At 39.6% G+C, this 23,200-nt stretch overlaps 1 pseudogene; it reads left to right on the top strand.

Moving 5' to 3' along the window:
* LOC109213137 overlaps positions 1 to 21,883 on the top strand; it is a 35,500-nt pseudogene extending 13,617 nt beyond the window's left edge.
* Positions 21,884 to 23,200: the final 1,317 nt, after the last annotated feature.

A 23,200-nucleotide genomic window follows, 5' to 3' on the forward strand; every position in this document is an offset into this window, starting at 1 on the left:
ATATTTTACATCTCACTAAAAATGTGTAATATACTTTTAGAGTCCATTTTTGGTATCTTCAATACTCCAAGTCTTATTTGTTATCTTTCTCATCAGAAAAAATATACTGCATTTCTTATATTCTCTTTCTTGATTTCTGCAAAAAAAAAAAAAAAAAAAAAAAAAGGGTTTTCAGTGGGTTATAGTATTGTTCCATAAAAAGAAAGAGTTTATTTTTTCTATAAAAAATAAGAGCTGAAGAGTACTATTGAATAAAACTATATAAATTTCTTTTCTTTTTTTCTTTTTTATTTTTGCAGGTTTCAAGCTTTTTCAACAAGTATATTAGAACATCAAAAAATTATTTCAACATCAAGATATCAACTTTTTAAATCTGATTCGATTACCTAAGATCAACAATATCTTAGGACAGATAAATTATTTATAAAAGAAATTATTAATAACTTTACATCTCAAAAAGCTAAAAATTAGACTTCAAATAAAAATATACATGATTTTTTTTTCTTTCTAAAAGGCCGCAGATTAAAAATTGGTTTTAGACCACAAATCTTCTTGAGCCGTCCCGGCCTATAAGTGATTTGATTAAGCATGTTTTTTTATACGGTCATGACGTAGAAATTTTATTCAATAATTAATGTTGTATCAATGCAGTCCTCAACTTATGGGATGGTGCTGGTTCTGGATGGGATAATTCAGCACGCTGGGAGGGATGAATACGCTTATACCGAAATGCTTGTCCGTCTCTCACTTGCCTCCATTCCCAGCCCAAAGAAGGTCTTCATTCTTCAATTTCAAATTAATACTTCTTCTTTACCTTTTTCTCTATATTTTCTTATAGAGTTCTCTCTCTCTCTAAATAATTTTTATAGGTTTTGATTATTGGAGGAGGAGCGGGATTTACCTTACGAGAAGTCCCGCGGTATTCTTCAATTGAGAAGATAGATATATGTGTGAAATTGATAAGATGGTCATTGAAGTAAGTGTTCTGGAGCATGAAAATCTTTTTACACTATCAAGTCATTTAAAGAATATTTACACGTAAGTTTCCTTAAACTATGAGATATATAATCGTGAAAATAAGACAAATTATCGGTCACAAAAATGATTATATATATAATCTTCTAACTTTTGTATAAAAAATAACAAGAAAAATTGATGATGCGCTGGCTAGGGTTGCAAACGGGCGGGTCGGGTCGAATATGGCTCGGGTCGAAAACAAGTAATGATAAAATGGATAAATTATCCGACCTGACCCATATTTAATACGGATAAAACGGGTTAACCGCCAGATAATATGGGTAACTATATTATCCATGACTTCTTGCATATGATCACTTTTGGGAGAATTCTTAGTCAGCGTTTGGACATAAGAATTGTAAAATTCCAAAAAATAGTGAAATTGTTTTTTAAGTGAAAATGGTATTTGAAATTTAGAGTTGTGTTTGGACAAATATTTCAGTTTGGGTTATTTTTGAAGTTTTGTGAGCGATTTGAGAAAATTATTAAAAACAACTTTTTGGAGTTTTTCAAATTTTTGAAAATTTCCAAAATGCATCTTCAAGTGAAAAATTAGAAATTTTATGAACAAACACTGATTTCGAAAAAATGTAATTTTTTTTTGAAAAGAAGGAAATTTCTTTTATGTCCAAACGGGCGCTTAGTCTTCCTAGCTTGAGGAACCCCCAATTTGAGGCTTTACAAATGTAAAAGTTAGACCCGTTGCTATTCATTGGTTACCCATTGGTTATCCATTTTCTAAATGGATAATATGGTTCTTATCCATATTTGACCCATTTTTAAAAAGTTCATTATCCAATCCATTTTTAGTGGATAATATGGGTGGTTAAGTATTTTTTTTAACCATTTTGTCACCCCTAATGCTGGCCAAATAAGTAGTAGTACGTCCAATTTTTTTTTTTGGTAACTAAATTTTGTATTAATGTGATGACCCAAAGGGTCATCTTATGTTTTAGAACTCGATTCCATGTTCCGAGGTCTTCAAAACCTCATTTTATTCCTTCTCGATTTGCGTGCGCAGTCCGGGCGTATTTCCGAAAAGCTTTTATGTGAAAAAAATTGATGAAATAATAATTTTTGGCCTAAAAAGTTGATTCTAGTTGACTTCGGTCAACGTTTTAAGCAAACGGACCCGGACCCGTATTTTAACGGTGCCGGTGGGTCCGTAGTAAAATATGGGACCTGGGCGTATGCCCGAAATTGAATTCCGAGGTCCCTAGCCCGAGAAATGAATTTTTGATGAAAATTGTAAGACTGAAATTATTATGATTTTAAGAATTTGGCTAATATTTGATCTTGTTGGTATCGGGTCCGTATTTTAGTTCCGGAGCCCGGTACAGGTCCGTTATGATATTTATACCGTATCTGTGAAATTTGTTCAGAAACGGAACTGATTTGGCATGATTTGGACCTTCGGTTGAGAAAATAAAAATTTTAAAACTTTCTTGAAAATTTCATGCAATTTGGTGCTAAATTCGTGGTTCTAGGTGTCATTTTGGCAATTTGATCGCGCGAGCAAGTCCGTATGATGTTTTTAGACTTGGGTGCATGTTTGGTTTGGAGTCCCGTTCTGGATGTTTTGGACTTAAGAAAATTATGGTTTTCTGCAGTTTCAGCACTTGCTGGTTTCCTTCTTCGCGTTCGCGAAGCTTCTCACGCGAACGCAAAGAGTAAATTTGTCTTAGGGAGACTTTCTTCTACGCGAATGCGAAGGAATGGTCGCGAACGCGGAGCGTTAGGGCATTACCCTTCGCGAATGCGACCAGGCTACCGCGAACGCGAAGCATTGGGACCTGGGGGAGGGGAATTATACTCTTCGCGAACGCGGCACATGGCTCGCGAATGCGAAGAGTATGTCGCGAACGCGAAGGCTACTAGAGCCGCTACTTCGCGATGGTGTCAGACCCTTCGCGAACGCGAAGAAGGTCTGACGCCTGTGTATTAAAACAGAACCAACACGAGATTTTTCAAAAATTTCACAATTTCATTAGAACTCGACCTAGGAGCAATTTTGAATAGGGGATTCAACACCAAATCATAGGTTTGTGTTCTTTAACTGGTTTTCTTCAATTTCCATCACCACCCAATGAATTCCTAGTCCTAAATCTTGTTCTTTAAGGGTAGAAAATTAGGGATTTTGGGAGAATTGGGGATTTTGCAAATTTGGGGATTTAGACCTCGATTTGGGGTCGGATTGCGGAAATAATTACATATTTGGGCTCGGGGGGTGAATGAGTGAATGATTTTGGCCCGAACCTCGAGTTTTGACCAAGTGGGCCCGGGGTCGATTTTTGAGTTTTTGGGGAAAATGTTGGGAAACTTGTAATTATGCATTGGAATTAATTTCTTTAGCGATAATTGATGTTATTAAGTTAATTATGACTAGATACGAGTGGTTCGGAGGTGAAAACTAGAGGAAAAACGGTAATTGAGCAGTGAGTGGCTTCTAGATCGAGGTAAGTGTTGTGTCTAACTTTGACTCGAGGGATTAGGGATCCCCGACTTAGTTGCTATGTGAAAAATCCATGTGAGTGGCGTATAGGTGAGGTGACGAGTACCTATGCACCGCCAAATTATCTGTTTTGCCTGTTCCTTTCCCTGTTCTTAATATATTATTTTTTCTGTCTTAGCTGCTACATGCTTTTTGGTACTTCCATGTTTAATTGCTACTTGGTAGACATTATTTTTCATTATTGAAGGTATTAGCTATCCCGTAGTTTCATTGTATCATACTATTGGTTTAACCTGGTTTATCAGTATTTCATGGTACATTTTGGTTGGTCTCGCTTTGTAGTATTAATTGAGTGGAGTTTCATAATTGTATAGCCTTCTGTTTGCTTTGGTTTAAGGCTTAAATATTGTGGAGGGTTTTGAGCTAAATTGTGAAATTCCTGTTCTTATTGTGTGATTGATAATGATATGGTGGGATCGGGTTGCGCGCCGCAACGGGAGTAATAAGGGTGGTATGTTGAGGAGAAATAAGGGTGAGATGCTATTGTCTGGTGGGATCGGGTTGCTCGCCGCAACAGGAGTAATAAGGGTGGCATGTTGAGGAGAAATAAGGGTGAATTACTATTGTACGGTGGGATCGAGTTGCACACCGCAACATGAGGAATAAGGGTGAATTGAAAGGGAGTAATAAGGGTGAGTATTCATATTGATATTGATTATATGGTGGGATCGGGCTGCGTGCCGCATCAGTTTATATGTTTATGTAGCTTTCTTCTACTGTGCAAGTTATTCTGTAATTTGGCTTTACATCTAAGGATTGGTTATAGCTGGTTACTGATGAGATACCGGAGTTCTGTATTCTTTCCAGGCAAGTTACTATTTATTTGTTCCATTCTTCTTTGTATTTTATTATGCACTGTATGCAGGTTATATTGTAACTGCCTCGCCGTAGCCACGTCACTATCTCGTCGAGGTGAGACTCGTCACTTACCAGTACATGGGGTCGGTTGTACTAATACTGCACTCTGCACTTTCTGTGCAGATTCTGGAGCTGGTAGTGACTGATCGAGAGATCAGTTGCAGGCATTTCATCTTGGTGACACAAGGTAGTCGTGCTGTCGTCTGCAGGCCATGGCGTCCCCTTCTACATCTCTATATTGTTGTTTTTCTTTACTTCCAAAACAGATGTAATTTTTTTCAGACTGATGTTTGTAGATATTCATAGTATGTTCGTGGATTGTGACACCAGATTCTGGGTAGTAGTAATAGCTATGGTATTGTTAATAGTATATAGTCAAAAGGTTATTTACGTACTTTCGCATTTACTTATACTTGATTTATTTTGTTAATTTTAATCTATGAAAGGTAAAGGAAAAAGGTTATTAAAACTCTAACATTGGCTTGCCTAGCAAATATGATGTTAGGCGCCATCGGGGTCCCGAGGGTGGGAATTCCGGGTCGTGAAAAGTTGGTATCAGAGCACTATGTTTCCTAGGTCTCACAATTCACGAACAAGATAGGTAGAGTCTGAGGGATCGGTACGGAGACGTCTTTGCTTATCCCCCAGAGGCTACAGAGTTTAGTAACAACTTCACTTCTATTCTTCTCTGTTGTGCGATTTGATCTCTCAATGCTAATTGAGCTCTCTCTCTTGTTCTTTCGTAGATGGCGAGAACACGTACCGCTTCTTCAGCAGAGCAATAGCCAGAGCCCTCAGTGGCAGCTCTTACGAGGGGTAGAGGACGAGGCCGTGCTAGAGGACGAGGCCGTGCTAGAGGCCGAGGCAGGGGCAAGGCTCAGCCCAGAGCTCAAGAAGCAGCACCAGCGGCGGAGCCTCAGGTAGAGTTTGATGAGGAGGCTCCAGCCCAGACCGTTCCAGCTGGGCCAGCTCAGGTTCCAGGGGGCTTCATCGCTACCCCGATACTTCAGGATGCTTTTGTCCGTCTAGTGGGCCTTATGGAGAGTGTTGCTCAGGCCGGCACATTTACTATAGTACCAACCGTCTCTCAGGCTGGGGGAGGAGCCAGACTCCCGCTACCCACACTTCGGAGCAAATGGCTCCTTAGTTTCAGACTCCAATAGCTCAGCCTACTGGGGTAGTTCCGCCGGGTGTTGCAGCACAGACCGGCGATAGATCAGCTATGTCTTTTGAGGCTTTGTGGAGATTGGATAGGTTTACCAAGATTTTCACCAAAACCTATGGCGGTACATCTTCAGAGGATCCCCAGGACTATCTGGACAATTGTCACGAGGTATTATGGAACATGGGGATAGTGGAGTCCAATGGGGTTGACTTTGCTGCCTTTCGTCTATCAGGTTCCGCCAAGAAATGGTGGAGGGATTTTTGTTTGGCCAGACCAGCTGGGTCGCCGGCTCTTACTTAGGACCAGTTCTTTCATCTATTTCTGGAGAAGTATCTTCCTATCACTTAGAGAGAGGACTATCGGAGGCAGTTCGAGCGCCTTCAGCAGGGTTCTATGACTGTCACTCAGTATGAGACTAGATTTGTTGATTTGGCCTGTCATGCTCTTCTTATACTTCCTACCAGAGAGAGAGGGTGAAGAGGTTTATTGAGGGACTTGCTCAGCCTATCAGATTGCAGATGGCTAAGGAGACAGGGAGTGAGATTTCTTTCCAGGATGCAGCCAATGTGGCCAGACGAGTTGAGATGGTTTTGGCTCAGGGGAGTGGTCAGGGTTCTGACAAGAGGCCTAGTCACTCCGGTGGATTCAGTGGGGCCTCATCTGGAGGCCAGGGTACTTTTGGTAGGGGCCATCCTCCCAGGCCGTTTCATTCAGCACTTCAGACATCCCATGGAGCTTCAGGGAGTCATGGTCCTTATGTACTTCCTTCAGGGCAGCCAGCTTATTGTGCACCGCCAGCTTCTATCAGAGCACCTCCTCTTCAGAGTTATTATCGCGGTGAGTCGGCCCGTCAGGGTCAGTCTCAGTTTCCTCAACCGCAGTTTCAGGATGGATGTTTCGAGTGTGGTGAGTATGGGTATATCTGGAGGACCTGCCCGAGATTAGTGGGTATTCAGTCATAGCAGCAAGGTTTCTCGTGCCATGATCCCGGCACCGCCCACTCAGCCAGCTAGAGGTAGGGGTCAGGGATCCAGAGGTAGAGGTCACCCCTCTAGAGGTGGAGGTAAGGCCGTTAGAGCTGGAGGCCAGGCCGCTAGAGGTGGAGGCCAGCCAGCAGGAGGTCGTCCCAGGGATATGGTTCAGAGTGGTGGGGCTCAGCCCCAATGTTATGCTTTCCCAGCCAAGCTTGAGGCTGAGTCATCAGATACTGTTATCACAGGTACTGTTTTGGTTTGCAGTAGAGATGCTTCAGTTCTATTTGATCCAGGGTCTACATACTCCTATGTGTCATCTTATTTTGCTTCATATTTGGTTGTGCCTTGTGATTCTTTGAGCGCTCCCGTGTATGTGTCCACAACGGTGGGGAATTCTATTGTTGTAGATCGTGTCTATCGTTCGTGTGTGGTTATTATTGGGGGTCTTGAGCTAGCGTAGACCTCCTACTTCTCGATATGGTTGATTTTGATGTTATTTTGTGGATGGATTGACTGTCACCTTATCATGCTATTCTGGACTGTCACGCCAAGACCGTGACCTTAGCGTTGCCGGGGTTTCCTCGATTAGAGTGGAGAGGGACTCCTGGTCATTCTACCAGCAGGGTTATCTCTTATATGAAGGCTCGGCATATGGTCGAGAAGGGGTGTTTGGCTTATGTTCGTGATTCTAGTGCGGAGGTCCCTTCCATGGATTCTGTACCAGTTGTTCGGGAGTTCCTAGAGGTATTTGTTGTAGACCTGCCGGAGATGCTACCCGACAAGGATATTGACTTTTGCATTGATTTGGCTCCGGGCACTCAGCCCATTTTTATTCCGCCGTACTGCATAGCCCCAGAGTTGAAAAAATTGAAGGAGCAGTTGCAAGATTTGCTTGATAAGGGATTTATTAGACCTAGTGTCTTGCCCTGGGGTGCGCTGATGTTGTTTGTAAAGAAGAAGGATGGGTCTATGAGGATGTGCATAGACTATCGGCAGTTGAACAAAGTCACTATCAAGAACAAGTATCCATTGTCGAGGATTGATGACTTATTTGATCAGCTTCAGGGTGCCAAGGTGTTTTCAAAGATCGATTTGAGGTCTAGCTACCATTAGTTGAGGATTAGGGCATCCGATGTCCCTAAGACAATTTTTTGGACTCGGTATGGGCATTATGAGTTTCTAGTGATGTCATTCGGGCTGACGAATGCCCCACCAGCATTCATGGATTTGATGAACTGGTGTTCAAGCCCTATCCGGATTCCTTCGTGATTTTTTTTAGTGATGATATCTTGATCTACTCCCGCAGCCGAGAGGAACATGAGCAGCATCTTCGTATCGTTCTTCAGACTCTGAGAGACAGCCAGTTATATGCTAAGTTTTCGAAATGTGAGTTTTGGTTGAGTTCAATTGCTTTCTTAGGTCACGTTTTATCAGCAGAGGGTATTCAGGTAGATCCTAAGAAGAATGAGGCCATTCAGAATTGGCCTAGGCCTACTTCAGCCACAGAGATCCGTAGTTTCTTGGGATTGGCGGGTTATTACTGTCGGTTTGTGGAGAGGGTTTCATCTATAGCAACCCCGTTGACTAGGTTGGCTCAGAAGGGTGCCCCGTTCAGATGGTCGAACGAGTGTGAGGCGAGCTTTCTGAAGCTCAAGACTGCTTTGACTACAACACCGGTGTTGGTGTTGCCCATAGGTTCAGGGCCCTATACAATATATTGTGACGCATCTCGTATTGGACTTGGTGAAGTCTTGATGCAGGGTGGCAAGGTTATTGCATATGCTTCGTGGCAGCTGAAGGTTCACGAGAAGAATTATCCAGTTCATGACTTAGTATTGGCAGCCATTGTTCACGCGCGAAAGATTTGGATGCACTATTTATATGGCATGTCGTGTGAGGTGTTCACGGATAATAACAGTTCGCAGTATTTGTTCAAGAAGAAGGAGCTCAATTTGAGGTAGAGAAGGTGGTTGGAGCTATTGAAAGACTATGATGTCACCATCTTGTATCATCCCGGGAAGGCCAATGTGGTGGCCGATGCTTTAAGTAGGAAGTCAGCCAGTATGGGCAGCCTTGCATACATTCCAGTCGGTGAGAGACCGCTTGCATTAGATGTTCAGGCCTTAGCCAATCGGTTCGTGAGGTTGGATATTTCTGAGCTCAGTCGTGTTTTAGCTTGCATAATCGCTCGGTCTTCATTGTTTGAGCGTATCAGGGATCGGCAGTATAATGACCCTCGTTTGCTTGTCCTTAGGGACACAGTGCGGCACGGTGATACCAAGCAGGTTACGGTTGGAGATGATGGAGTTTTGAGGATGCAGGGTCGTGTTTGTGTGCCTAATATGGATGGACTTCGTGAGTTGATTCTAGAGGAGGCGCACAGTTCCTGATATTCTATTCATCCGGGCGCCGCCAAGATGTATCAGAACTTGCGGTAGCATTACTGGTGGAGGAGAATGAAGAAGGATATAGTTGCATATGTAGCTCGGTGTCTGAATTGTCAGCAAGAAAAGTATGAATATCAGAGGCCTGGTGGTTTGCTTCAGAAGATAGAGATTCCTGAGTGGAAGTGGGAGCGTATCACCTTGAATTTCGTTGTTGGACTTCCACGGACTTAGAGGAAGTTCGATGCGGTTTGGGTTATTGTGGATAGCCTGACCAAGTCAGCGCATTTCATTCCTGTGGCAGTTTCCTATTCGTCGGAGCGGTTGGCAGAGATTTATATCTGTGAGATCGTTCGTCTTCATGGTGTGCCCGTGTCTATCATTTCTGATCAAGGTACGCAGCTTACCTCGCATTTCTGGAGGGCAGTATAACTTGAGTTGGGTACGCGGGTCGAGTTGAGCACATCATTTCATCCTCAGACGGACGGACAGTCTGAGCGTACTATTCAGATTTTGGAGGATATGCTCCGCGCCTGTGTTATTGACTTTGGAGGTTCTTGGGATCAGTTCTTGCCGTTAGCGGAGTTTTCCTACAACAACAGCTATCAGTTGAGCATCCAAATGGCTCCCTATGAGGCATTATATGGTAGACGGCGTCGATCGCCGGTTGGGTGATTTGAGCCGGGGAGGCTCGGTAATCGGGTACAGATTTGGTGTAGGATGCCTTTGATAAGGTTAAGATCATTCAGGATAGACTTCGTACAACTCAGTCCAAGCAGAAGAGTTATGCTGACTGTAAGGTTCGTGCTGTGGCATTCATGGTCGGAGAGAGAGTGTTTCTTCGGGTGTCACATATGAAGGGTGTGATGCGGTTTGGGAAGAAGGGCAATTTAAGCCCTAGGTTTATCGGGCCTTTTGAGATTCTTGATCGAGTGGGAGAGGTGGCCTACAGACTTGCGTTGCCCCCAGGTTTATCAGCGGTACATCTAGTTTTTCAAGTGTCCATGCTTCAGAAGTATCACGGCGATCCATCCACGTGTTAGATTTCAACACTGTCCAGTTGGACAAGGATTTGACCTACGAGGAGGAGCCGATATCTATTCTAGACCGGCAGGTTCGTCAGTTGAGATTGAAGAGTTATCCTTCAGTTCGTGTGTAGTAGAGAGGTCAGCCTGTTGAGGCAGCTACCTGGGAGTCTGAGTCCGATATGCGGAGAAGATATCCTCACCTTTTCACGAGCTCAGGTACCTTTCTATGTCCGTTCGAGGATGAACGGTTAGTTTAGAGGTGGAGAATGTGATGACCCAAAGGGTCATCTTATGTTTTAGAACTCAATTTCGTGTTCCTAGGTCTTCAAAACCTCATTTTATTCCTCCTCGATTTGCATGCGCAATCCGGGCGTGTTTCCGGAAAGCTTTTATGTGAAAAAATTTAATGAAATAATAATTTTTGGCCTAAAAAGTTGATTCTAGTTGACTTCGGGTAACATATTGAGTAAACGGACCCGGACCCGTGTTTTGACGGTCCCGGTGGGTCCATAGTAAAATATGGGACCTGGGAGTATGCCCGGAATTGAATTTTGAGGTCCTAGCCCGAGAAATGAATTTTTGATGAAAATTGTAAGACTGAAATTATTATGATTTTAAGAATTTGGTTAATATTTGATCTTGTTGGTATCGGGTCCGTATTTTGGTTCCGGAGCACGGTACAGTCCGTTATGATATTTATACCTTATCTGTGAAATTTGGTGAGAAACGGAACTGATTTGGCATGATTAGTACCTTCGGTTGAGAAAATAGAAGTTTTAAAACTTTCTTGAGAATTTCATACAATTTGGTGCTAAATTCGTGGTTCTAGGTGTTATTTTGGCGATTTGATCCCGCGAGCAAGTCCGTATGATATTTTTAGACTTGGGTGCATGTTTGGTTTGGAGCCCCGAGGGCTCGGGTGAGTTTCGGATAGGCTTCGGGATGTTTTGGACTTAAGAAAATTCTGGTTTTTCTGCAGTTTCAGCACTTGCTGGTCTCCTTCTTCGCGTTCGCGAAGCTTTTCACGCGAATGAGAAGGATAAACTTGTCCAAGGGAGACTTTCTTCTACGCGAACGCGAAGGACTGGTCGCGAATGCGGAGCGTAGGGGCATTACCCTTCGCGAACGTGACCAGGCTACCACGAACGCGAAGGACTGGGACCTAGGGGAGGGGAATTATACTCTTCGCGAACGCGGCACATTGCTCGCGAACACGGCACATCACTCGCGAACGCGAAAAGTATCTCGCAAACACGAATGTTACTAGAGCCGCTGCTTCGTGATCGTTCAGACCCTTCGCGAATGCGAAGAAGGTCTGATGCCTGTGTATTAAAACAGAACCAACACGAGATTTTTAAAAAATTTCATAACTCTTTCATTAGAACCCGACCTAGGAGCAATTTTAAAGAGGGCATTCAACACCAAATCATAGGTTTGTGTTCTTTCTCCTTTTCTTTAATTTCCATCACCACCCAATGAATTCCTAGTCCTAAATCCTGTTCTTTAAGGGTAGAAAATTAGGGATTTTGGGAGAATTGGGGATTTTACAAATTTGGGGATTTAGACCTCGATTTGGGGTCAAATTTCGGAAATAATTACATATTAGGGCTCGACGGTGAATGGGTGAATGGGTTTTGGTCCGAACCTCAAGTTTTGACCAAGCGGGACCGGGGTCGGTTTTGGACTTTTTGGGGGAAATGTTGGGAAACTTATAATTATGCATTGGAATTGATTTCTTTAGCGATAATTGAGGTAATTAAGTTAATTATGACTAGATATGAGTGGTTCGGAGGTGGAAACTAGAGGAAAAGCGATAATTGAGCAGTGAGTGGCCTGCGAATCGAGGTAAGTGTTGTGTCTAACTTTGACTCGAGGGACTAGGGATCCCTAACTTAATTGCTATGTGAAAAATTCATGTGAGTGGTGTATAGGTGAGGTGACGAGTACTTATGCGCAGCCAAATTATTTGTTTTGCCCGTTCCTTTCTCCGTTCTTAATATATTGTTTTTCTTGTCTTAGCTGCTACATGCTTATTGGTACTTCCATGTTTAATTGCTACTTGGTAGACGTTGTTTTTCATTATTGAAGGTATTAGCTACCCCGTAGTTTCATTGTATCATACTATTGCTTTAAGCTGGTTTATCGGTGTTTCATGGTACATTTTGGTTGGTCTCGCTGTGTAGTATTAATTGAGTGGAGTTTCATAATTGTATAGCCTTTTGTTTGCTTTGGTTTGAGGCCTAAATATTGTGGAGGGTTTTGAGCTAAATTGTGAAACTCCTGTTCTTGTTTTGTGATTGGTACTGATATGGTGGGATCGGGTTGCGCGCCGCAATAGGAGTAATATGGGTAGTATGTTGAGGAGAAATAAGGGTGAAATGCCATTGTCTGGTGGGATCGGGTTGCACGCCGCAATAGGAGTAATAAGGGTAGTATGTTGAGGAGAAATAAGGGTGAATTACTGTTGTACAGTGGGATCGAGTTGCACGCCGCAACAGGAGGAATAAGGGTGGATTGAAAGGGAGTAATAAGGGTGAATATTCATATTGATATTGATTATATGGTGGGATCGGGATGCGTGCCGCATCAGTTTATGTGTTTATGTACCTTTCTTCTACTGTGCAAGTTATTCTGTAATTTGGCTTTACATTTAAGGATTGGTTATAACTGGTTACTGATGAGATACCGGAGTTCTGTATTCTTTCCTTGCAAGTTACTATTTATTTATTCCATTCTTCTTTCTGTTTTATTATGCACTGTATGCAGTTTATATTGTAACTGCCCCGCCGTAGCCTCGTCACTACCTCGTTGAGGTTAGGCTCGGCACTTACCAGTACATGGGGTCGGTTGTACTGATACTGAACTCTGCACTTTCTGTGCGGATTTTGGAGCTGGTAGTGGCTGATCGAGAGGTCGGTTGAAGGTATTTCATCTAGGAGACTCAAGGTAGTCCTGCTGGCGTCGCCTTCTACATCTCTATATTGCTGTTTTTCTTTACTTCCAAAGCAGATGTAATTTCTTTCAAACCGATGTTTGTGGATATTCATAGTATGTTCGTGGATTGTGACACCCGATTCTGGGTAGTAGTAATAGCTATGGTATTGTTAATAGTATATAGACAAAAGGTTATTTACGTACTTTCGCATTTACTTCTACTTGATTTAGTTTGTTAATTTTTATCTATGAAAGGTAAAGGAAAAAGGTTAATAAACTCTGATGTTGGCTTGCCTAGCATGTGTGATGTTAGGCCATCACGGTCCCGAGGGTGGAAATTCCGGGTCATGACAATTAATCACCTTTAAAACTGTACAAAGCCATAGCTAATCAAACACAATTCGCTATCTAAAATCTACCTATCAATAAACTCTGTCTATGCACGCCAATACATAATTGGATTCTGAAAAATGAAACTCTGTATCAAAATCTTAACTCTTGGAGCTGCTCTTACATGACATATATAAGCCACTTCTCGCATAATTACTTCCCAGCTCCAGTGTTTCTTTTAAAAAATTCTATGGTTCCTTTCCATCCATATAGCGTAGATACAGTCAGCGTACACCATTCTGAAAATTTAAGCTTGCTGCGATTTCCTTTTGGCATTATGAATAGCCCATTCTGTGTGCTAGTTCAAAGTCTGCACTACTACCCCTTTTGTTTGTAGCCATTGCCGCATTTTCCTCCATATAGCCTTAGTGAAATCACACTGAGCAAATAAATGATCTCTTGTTTCTAGTTGATTCAGGCATAGTGTGCATGTAGGATCCACTATTAATCCCTAGTTCACCAGTCGATCTGCTGTATAGTCTCCCTTGTAGTTGTAGCCACATTGTAAAAATTGCTTTAGGTCTGGCATCATTCTTAAACATAGGACACTTCCAAGGCACCGGCATCGCTGTGTGGAGGAGATGTTGATAGATTGAATTGATCATTCTCCGAGTAGTTGTGACAGGAGGTATGAAGTCCATGTGCTCCTTGGCTTCTAGTATTTTCCTAGTGATCCAGCTTGCTTGTGAAGGGATTGTCATATCCCTCAAGTGTTTGCCTTTGACATAGTAAGTATGAATCCATCGAATCCACATTTTATCTTGTTTATGAGCTATGTCCTAGCATGTCTTGATTTGAGCAGCTTGATTCCACAGTTTTATGTTGATAAGATTTAGCCCTCCCGTTGACTTAGGAGTGCACACTCTATCCCATGCCACTAAAGCTTTCCTAGTGATTGTGTTATTAGCCCACCATACATAGCTTCTGCAATAAGCAACTATACTTTTCAGGACCTTTCCGGGTGTTAGAAACAATTGAGCCCAGTAGGCCTGAATTCCAAAGAGCACAGATTTAACCAGCTGAGTTATGCCTGCATAGGACAACTTTTTAGCAGTCCAAGAAGTTACTCTAGATGTGATCTTTTCAATTAGTGGTTGCCACTGTAGTAATGTGAGCTTCTTTGTTGGTAAAGGCACCCCCAGGTACTTGAAAGGCAAGGTTCCATGCACAAAACCTAAGTTGCTCAATATTCTGTCTTGAATCTCTTTCTTAACTCCACCAAAATACACACAACTCTTGCCAAGATTAGCCTGCAATCCTGAAGCTTCAGAAAACTAGCTAAAACACTTGTGTAGAGCAGTAATAGAAGTTAAGTTTCCTTTGGCAAGGAGAAGTAGATCATCCGCAAAACTGAGGTGTGTAATTCCTAGTTTGGCACACCTTAGGTGAAACTAAAAGGATCTATCTTTTTTTAATTCGTTGAGATTTCTGCTTAGATACTCCATAGAAATTGCAAACATAAAGGGAGACATTGGGTCTCCTTGTCGAAGACCTATTGCTGCATTAAAAGGTTTACTTGGCTCACCATTGATCATCACAGTATAGTTTACAGTTTGGACACACTCCATTACCCATGTAATAAACTATTCTGGGAATCTAAGTTCTGCAAGCATCTGCCTCATAAATGGCCATTCTATAGAATCATACGCTTTTTGCAAGTTAATGTTTTACCATGTATCTGGGTGATACATGCTTCCTTGTATTGGATTTGATAAGCTCGTGAGCAAGAATGATATTATCAGCTATTTTCCTGCCTGGTAACCCTGCCTGGGCCTCACAAATGATGTCTGGTACCACACCTTGCAATCTGGAGGCTAATATTTTAGCAATCATTTTGTATAGGACAATACAACATGTAGTGGGTCTATACTCTTTCACTGAATTTGGATTGTTAGTCTTTGGCATCAGAGTGATGGCTGTACAATTTATTGCCTTATATAATTTTCTAGTTTTGAAGAATTCCTTTATAGCTTCCACTACTTCTGATTTCAGTATTGACCATACTTTCTTGAAGAAGTATGCATTATATCCATCCACACCTGGTGATTTTTCATTTCCTTTTGAGGATAAGCCTTCATAGATCTCCTGTTTAGTCACCTCTGCACATAGACTTATTCATTGCTAATGTGAGATGGTTGGTCCTCTCCTCATAGTGATCTTGTTGACTGCTGGTAATGTATGAGCTGCATATCCCATCAAGCCTTTGTAAAAATTCACTATTTCCTCCTTGATTTCCTTTAGCTCAGATAGCTTTTTGTTGCTGAGTGATGTAAGTTCTGTTATCTGCTTTCTCTGAGTCCTCTCCTTGATCAGGGATGAAAAATATTTGGTATTGGAATTCCCTAGCTTGCTCCAGTTGGCCTTGGACTTCTGCTGCAAAGCACTTTCTTCAACCATGGACCATTTCCAAGTTTTGTATTAAATCTCTTTCTTTTCCCAATAATTCAGTATTATTCTTCATGTGTATTTGCTCTTGAGTGATCACTAGCTCTTGCCTGGCCTTTTCTATTTTCTGAGTAATGAACTTAAACTCCTCATTATTCAGCCTCTTTAGTACTGGTCTGAGACACTTCAGCTTCACCCAAATATTCTTCATCTTGACTGTGGTATATGATTGCTGCCAGATCTCCTCTACTATCTTCAAAAATTCCTCATGATTGGCCCATACATTGAAAAATTTGAAAGGTACCTTGATATTACTGCTAGAAGAAGCCAATGTCAGTAGCATAGGGGCATGATCTGATATAAAAGGTACATCATATTCCATTATCAGGTGCCCCCATGCCATTATCCATTCATGTTTTTCAAAAGCTCTACCAATCTACTATAAATTCTGTCTGATCCTAGTTGTTTATTGGACCAGGTATGGTAGTCTCCTCTCCATTGTATTTCTGTTAGGAACAATTCATGGATGCATTCAAAATAGTTTTTAATTTCAGATATGTAATTGGATTACCAAATAGTCGATCATCCTGGAACATAACTGCATTAAAGTCTCCCACCACAAGCCAAGGCTTATTGATACCTACTGCTGCTCCTCTCAAATTTTCCCATAGTGCTTTCCTGTGCTCAATAGTATTAAAACCATATACTATGGTGAGGAAACAATTCAGATCCTCTACTTTGCTTATGACCTCACAATGGATAATTTGGGCTTCAGCTTTCAACAGATTAACTTTACACCACTGTGGATCCGCAACCAACCACAATCTTCCATTTGCTGCAGTTTGGTAGTTAGTAAGAATCTCCCAGTTAGGAACTATTTTTTGCTAATCTTCATGGAATTGTGCTCCTTTATTCTTATTTGTATAAGCCCTGCCAATCTTATTTTTTTGTTTTTCAAATAATTCCTCAATTTCTTCTGTTTATACCTCTTATTCATTCCTCTAACATTCCAAAATATTCAACTCATTAGATAGTTTTAGATCCCCCTCCTCTATCTAAGGGTAGGCCTTGGACTTTACTGCTTCCTTCATGTAGCACTTCAAACCCATTCTTGGTTGGAACATAGCATAGGATGGGGAAATTTTGTAGATTGAATTCTGGGCTTACTTCCAAAGCTTTCCCTCTGCTCATTTCTAGTCTCTCTTCCACTCTATTAATAGGAGGAGTACTTTTCTGTACACTCTGTTGTTTGCCCTCACCAGAGGATTTTGCTTGATCACCACCTATTGAAAGCACTTGCACAGGTCCTTTGTACCTCAATTCTTGTGTGATAGCTTTATTATTCCTCTTTCTTTTGGGTTGAGGGATCTGCTGCAAATCCCTTTTATCCTTTTCGCGGCACATATGACCTACTAATTGGCATATTCCACAATACTCATCCTTCCAATCATAGGTCACATCTCGTTGAAAATGTCTGCCTTTTGGATCGACCACTATAACTTCAGAGGAAAGTGGACGACTAATGTTTACTTCCACCAATATTCTTGCAAAGGATATCTTTGTCTGCTTTGTGGTACACTTATCTGCAGACAAAAGGGGTTCCTAAAGCACTTGCTATCTTACTCAAGGGTTTTCTACTCCAACAACTCACTGGAAGGTTGGGGAATTTGACCCATAAGGGGATATCAGTGGGAAATTTCTTGTTGAAATCAAAATCCGTTGTCTAAGATTTCAAAACTATAGGGCGATTACTGATGGTGTATGGCCAGCATAAAAAATCAGTGTGCATATCAGTATTGAGTTGAATCGGATCACATAATATCCCTCTTCATGCAAATAGACATCTGGTGCTTCTATATTCAACCAATTTTGACTAATATACCTGGTCATGGCATTATATCCTGGTGTCTCTCCTATGATGTAGGTAACTAAAGCACACTTTCATTTTTCCTCCTCTGGTTCTACTTCTTCTGCTTCTAATTGCACCACAGTTTGACCATTTACAATTTGTGGTGGGATGTAGGATAGTGTCATACCATTTGTTGCAGATCTATTTCCTTTGAACAGATTTGTCCATGCACCCATTGGCTTTGCTGCTTCTACTGTTTGTTCAGTGGATTTCTGCTCTGAAGTCACCATTTCATTAGTTTCCACTGCATTCGATTCTATATTTCTCTGATTTATTGCCTCTGTAGTATTCTTCAGAGGTTTATTCATGGTCATCTTCTTTGAAATCCCACTAGGGTTTGATGTGGATCCTATTTCCACAGATCTGATCTGTTCAGCCATTTGTACAGGGGAAGCCATTGTTGCTGCCTTAGGGTTCCGTCACCTTTTATTCGAGCTCCAACTGAGCTCCCAAAGGAAACTATGGGTACTTTTTTTGATCTTCCTCACCCTCTTCCTTGTCCCTGTCCTCGCGCTCTTGTCATGGACACACCGACGTATGTTTAGCTAACATGCGCCGAGAGCATGAGTGAGAGTAGAGAGAGAAAGTTTATCATATTCCAAAAAAATTTGTTTCCGATTGTTCTACTTACAATGAATTTATTTCAAAATTCAGGAGTAAAATTCGCTTTATCCCCTTAACCTTTAAAGGTTGGAAAACAATACCCTCTCACAATTTAAATGGGAAAGGGAACCCCGTTATGCAATATTTTTTTTGGCGAGAGTTTCTTTTTTAAAATAAAGATTTTTTTCTCACTATACTTTCAAAGGTGAAGTATAATATTTTTCATCCGAACCAATACTTGAATTTTGTCCTACTTGCTTGTAAATTTAAGATATTTTTCTATTATATTAAGGTTATATTGAGGCCATTGTTAAATTTTTTGCATATTGATTTCTCATCCCTAATTCATCGTTTTATTTCTTATCGCACATAGGTTAGCAGGCGATTTTTCCCTAAATTATCTGCTGGTTATGAGGATTCACGTGTGACACTCCATATTGATGATGGTATACATTTATTTCTTATTTCTAAGTTATATGTTTCTCCACTCTTCTACTTAAAAAGGTTGGCTATCTTTTTATCGTTTGATATACGGAACTTAGTTGCCTAACTAATTTGGCTTCGCCTGCTAGAAAATATGCTGTGGGTTTAATATAAAAATCCTGATTATATTAGGTGAAAACTTCAAATAAAACAATCTCTCATTTGTTATCATCATTTATTTCTAATGAACTCCCCCTCCTTCCCCTCCCCCCGCCCCAAATGAGAGAGCCCGTGCCAGAAACAATTTATATTTGGTAGTCGAAAAAATGTATAAAATTTGTATAATTTTTGTATATAATATACAGAATGTATATATATAAAAGAAATATAAATTTTTCGGCTATTATTTTGATAGCGACTATACGTTGTTATTTTCTCTAAGTGTATACTAAGTCAAAATGGCACGGGCTAGCCAGTTTTCGGATTGGTCATTCAAAAATAGCCAGCATTTGTCAAGTCATTGAAAAATAGCCCCTATTTTGCTTCAACAGAGACCGGTTCAGCATAATATACTGGAGTTCGGTGCACCTGTATATGAACTTCCAGCATATTATGCTGGACCTGTATACTTTGTTGGCTCTAGTATAATATACTGGAGTTCCAGTATACTTTGCTAGAAATCCAGTATAATATACTGGAGTTCCAGCAAAGTTTACTGGAACTCCAAACTCCAGTATAATATACTGGAGATCCAGTATACTTTGCTGGAACTCCAGTATATTATGCTGGAGTATTTTTCGGAATTTGAACAGTGTTTTCGTTCAGATTTATCTTTACATGAAAAATGACTAAATTTCGATGACTTTGGAAACTGTAGCTATTTTTGAATGACCATTTGTAAATCTGACTATTTTTGAATTTCTCCCGTATACTAATTGTCCGCAAATATGGGCCCAATCGTCTTTCCTCGTTCATTTTGCAAAAAATTGCACGGGTTGTCCCATGGGAGATTGATATTGACTTTTTATCCCCATTTTTTTATTTTGTATGAAAATAGACTTATTTGGTTTTATATACACTGCAGTTGATAATTTTATCTATTCTGTTTTTTCTCCATTTCTTCTTTTTCATCCAGACCCCATAGTTCTTTAGTCTTGGAAGCTTGAAATTCCTTTTTGGTTGTTAAAATTCGAAGTTAATGATTGATTATTGTTAAAATAGTTTCAGTATTGATTATTTCTGTTTAAATTCTATTTCAATCAGTGATTTAATGATCTGCTTTAAGAATCTCAAAACTACATTATTAGTTCTTAGAAAGTGTTGAAAAAGACGAAGTGAGTCTGTTAATTTGGTGTTATTTGACTAAATTGTGATTACAAATCGCTTGTGTTGGTGTTAGAGGCTTTATTTTAAATCTGAGATTATTTGGAGCAGACTGGGATGGTTTAATCGAAATTTAAAATTACAATTCAAAGAACAATTTGTTGAACGATATAAATAAATTATGCCAATCAGGTAGAGTTTTATTATGAATAATTTAACAAATAGGTCAATGCAAATAACGTAGAGTTATGCCAATATATATGGTAGAGTTAGTGACAATTGAACAAGCACAAAGTTATGGCAATATGGTAGAGTTTGTGAATAATTTAACAAATAGGTCTAATGTGAATAGCACAAATTCAATGGTAAAGTTTGGTGAATAATCGAACACTCACAAAGTCATGCCAATATTGTACAGTCTGGCTAGTAACTAAACAATCACAAAGTCATGTCAATCGGTAGAATTTATGATAATTAAACAATATAAATAAAGTGAATATAACAAAGAATTATACTATTCCGGTAGACTTCAAAAAAAAGTTAAAAGCAAAAAATTATGACATCACCTGTGCGTGCAATTTTGGAGAGTAAATTTCATGGGTGGTCATTCAACTTTATGCTCATTACTTAAAAATCACCTTTCTTTCTTACGTTACGTAAAAGCCATTCAATTTTGTGTTCATCACCCAAAAATCACGTTTCTTTATTTTGTTACACAAAAATTATTTTACTATGCTCTACTAACCACAATAGTCACTTTGACCAGATTTTACAAGCCTTTCACTTGAAAAGTCTATTATGTCTTTGACATTATAAATCCTCTCATTTATGCAACACCTTCTATATTATATTCTATATAATATATTTTTACCCAGTACTTTACTAATAATTAAAATAACTTAATATTATTTTATTTATTATTTAATATACTCATACAGTTAATCTTTTCTTAACATTAACTTTTAAGATATATATGTAGCATTATTAGATTTGTTGGTAACATTACCGTGCACAAATCTCAAGTCCACGTTCTTACCATGCTTAATGAAATATTTTTAATGAAAATTATAAAAATAAAGCTCACTGATTTATCATCTAAGCCATACCCATTAATACAATAAATAAAATACTTACATTTAGCACAATGATATATCAGATTAATACTTTTAAATAATAATATTAACAGATAAAGCTTCAAAAAACTTAATATTAAACATAAATAATTTTGAAACTTATTATAATTCTTAGTAACTATAAAAAAACTATCATTGTCAAACAAATCTTTTTTTATTATTTAAAATAAATATTTTTATGGTTTTTATATTTAAAATATGATTAAACAAATTGAAGAACGTGGAAAAATTAAATATATGAATATATTATAAAAATAATAAATAAAATAATATAAAGTTATTTTAATTATAAGTAAAATACCTAGGTAAAAATATATTATATAGTATATAATATAGAATGTGTTACATAAATGAGAGGATTTATAATGTCAAGGGTATAATAGACTTTTCAAGTGAGAGTATATAAAACTGATCAATGTGACTTTTGTAATAATAGAGCAAAGTAAAATAACTTTTGTGTAAACAAAAAAGAAGTGACTTTTGAGTAATAAAGAGAAAGCGAATGATTTTTACTCAATTTTGGAGATGGAAAAGAATTCAGGTCCATCAGTCGGATTCTTTGGAATGGCTTTCTTTAAGTCAGTTGCCAAAGGCATTGGACCAGGAGGGTTTTCTGTACACAAGCTGAAAGCATATGGCTTTTCATGGACTTCATCGAACGTATTGTTGCAAGCTGTCGTCAGATCTTCAAAGGCTCCGTTAATTATGCATGGACTAATGTTCCCTCGTATCCATGGTTTGAAAATATCTCTTCTAATATTCCCAAACATTCAAAGGTTCCTATATGCAGCATTGCTAGCGGTGGCGCATCAAGCCAAGATTTTGTAGGTTCAGTTCTGAACTAGGGTGACAAAATTAGCCTACGAAAATATAACTCGTATCCGTCTAAATTTTGGTAGTTATAAACTCAATTTTTACTAACTCAACTCATTTTATTAATCCGCAGTGACAGAGCTAGATTTTTCACTAAGGACTATCAAAATATGAAGAAATAAACATAAAAAAAGTTAAGAGGATTAAGGCCTCATTTGTTTGTACTTAATGGAGGTCCCAATCTTAGTATTCAGATCTCAGACATTAAGTACGTCTGTTTTTAAAGTTTGATCTTAATCATTTAGATCATAATTATTAAGTATGTTTGTTTTTTACTTCACAACCACTTAATGGGTTTGAATAAGTCTGTATGATTAAGATCTATAACAAAGACTTAATTTTATTAAGATGCTATCATCCACAATTATTATTAATTGCTGTCACCGCCTACCATTATCAAATACTACCACATCCATCCTCAACCATAGCCGCCACCACTATCACCACCCGCCATCATCCTCAACCATAACCGCACGCAAACCCATATCAACTATCATGACCCAATTTCCTCTCCGTTGGGTTTCGTGATGGCATCTAGTCTTAGGGACTAGGTAAGCCTAACATTTATTGAATATCAACCACAATAAATAAAGTTTAACAGTCTCAATATAGAAATCTTCATAGAATTTACATCTTCCCAAAATTGGCGGTACAAGTCATAAGCTCTACAGAATTTCGCTACAACTTCTAAACACAACTGTATGAAAATAAGTACAACAGTGTGAATACAAAATAGGAAGGTGACTCCGAAGCCTGCGAACGCAGCTACAGGTTTACCTGGAGTCTCCACAACTGTCACGACCCCAACCCCGGTCGTGATGACGCCCAACACACTGCTAGACAAGCCCGACCAATTCCATAACTTTAACCATTTATACAACTCACAAATTACTTAACCTGGATGAATTACTAAATCACAATACTGAATATCTGAAATAAAGTTAAAACATGTGGAAAACCCAAGTAGAAATACTACTACACAGCCCGAAGAATCCGGTATCACAAGTCTGAGCCTCTAATATACGAGTGTCAACCTACTACATAATGTTCTGAAGAAATGCGGAATAAAAATAAATAGGATAGATGGGAAGATCAGGACTGCGGACGTCATGCAGCTACCTTGATGCTCCCGGATGTGATGCTCAACAGAGAAAAGTCTCACTCAGCCTCACTGGGTGCACCTGAATCTGCGCACAAGGTGCATGGAGTAATGTGAGTACTTCCAACCCAGAGAGTAATAAACATAAATAAGGGTTGAGAGTAAGAAATCCTGGATAGGCACAATGTAA

Source organism: Nicotiana attenuata, unplaced genomic scaffold (genome assembly GCF_001879085.1).
Source record: "Nicotiana attenuata strain UT unplaced genomic scaffold, NIATTr2, whole genome shotgun sequence".
NCBI lineage: Eukaryota > Viridiplantae > Streptophyta > Magnoliopsida > Solanales > Solanaceae > Nicotiana > Nicotiana attenuata.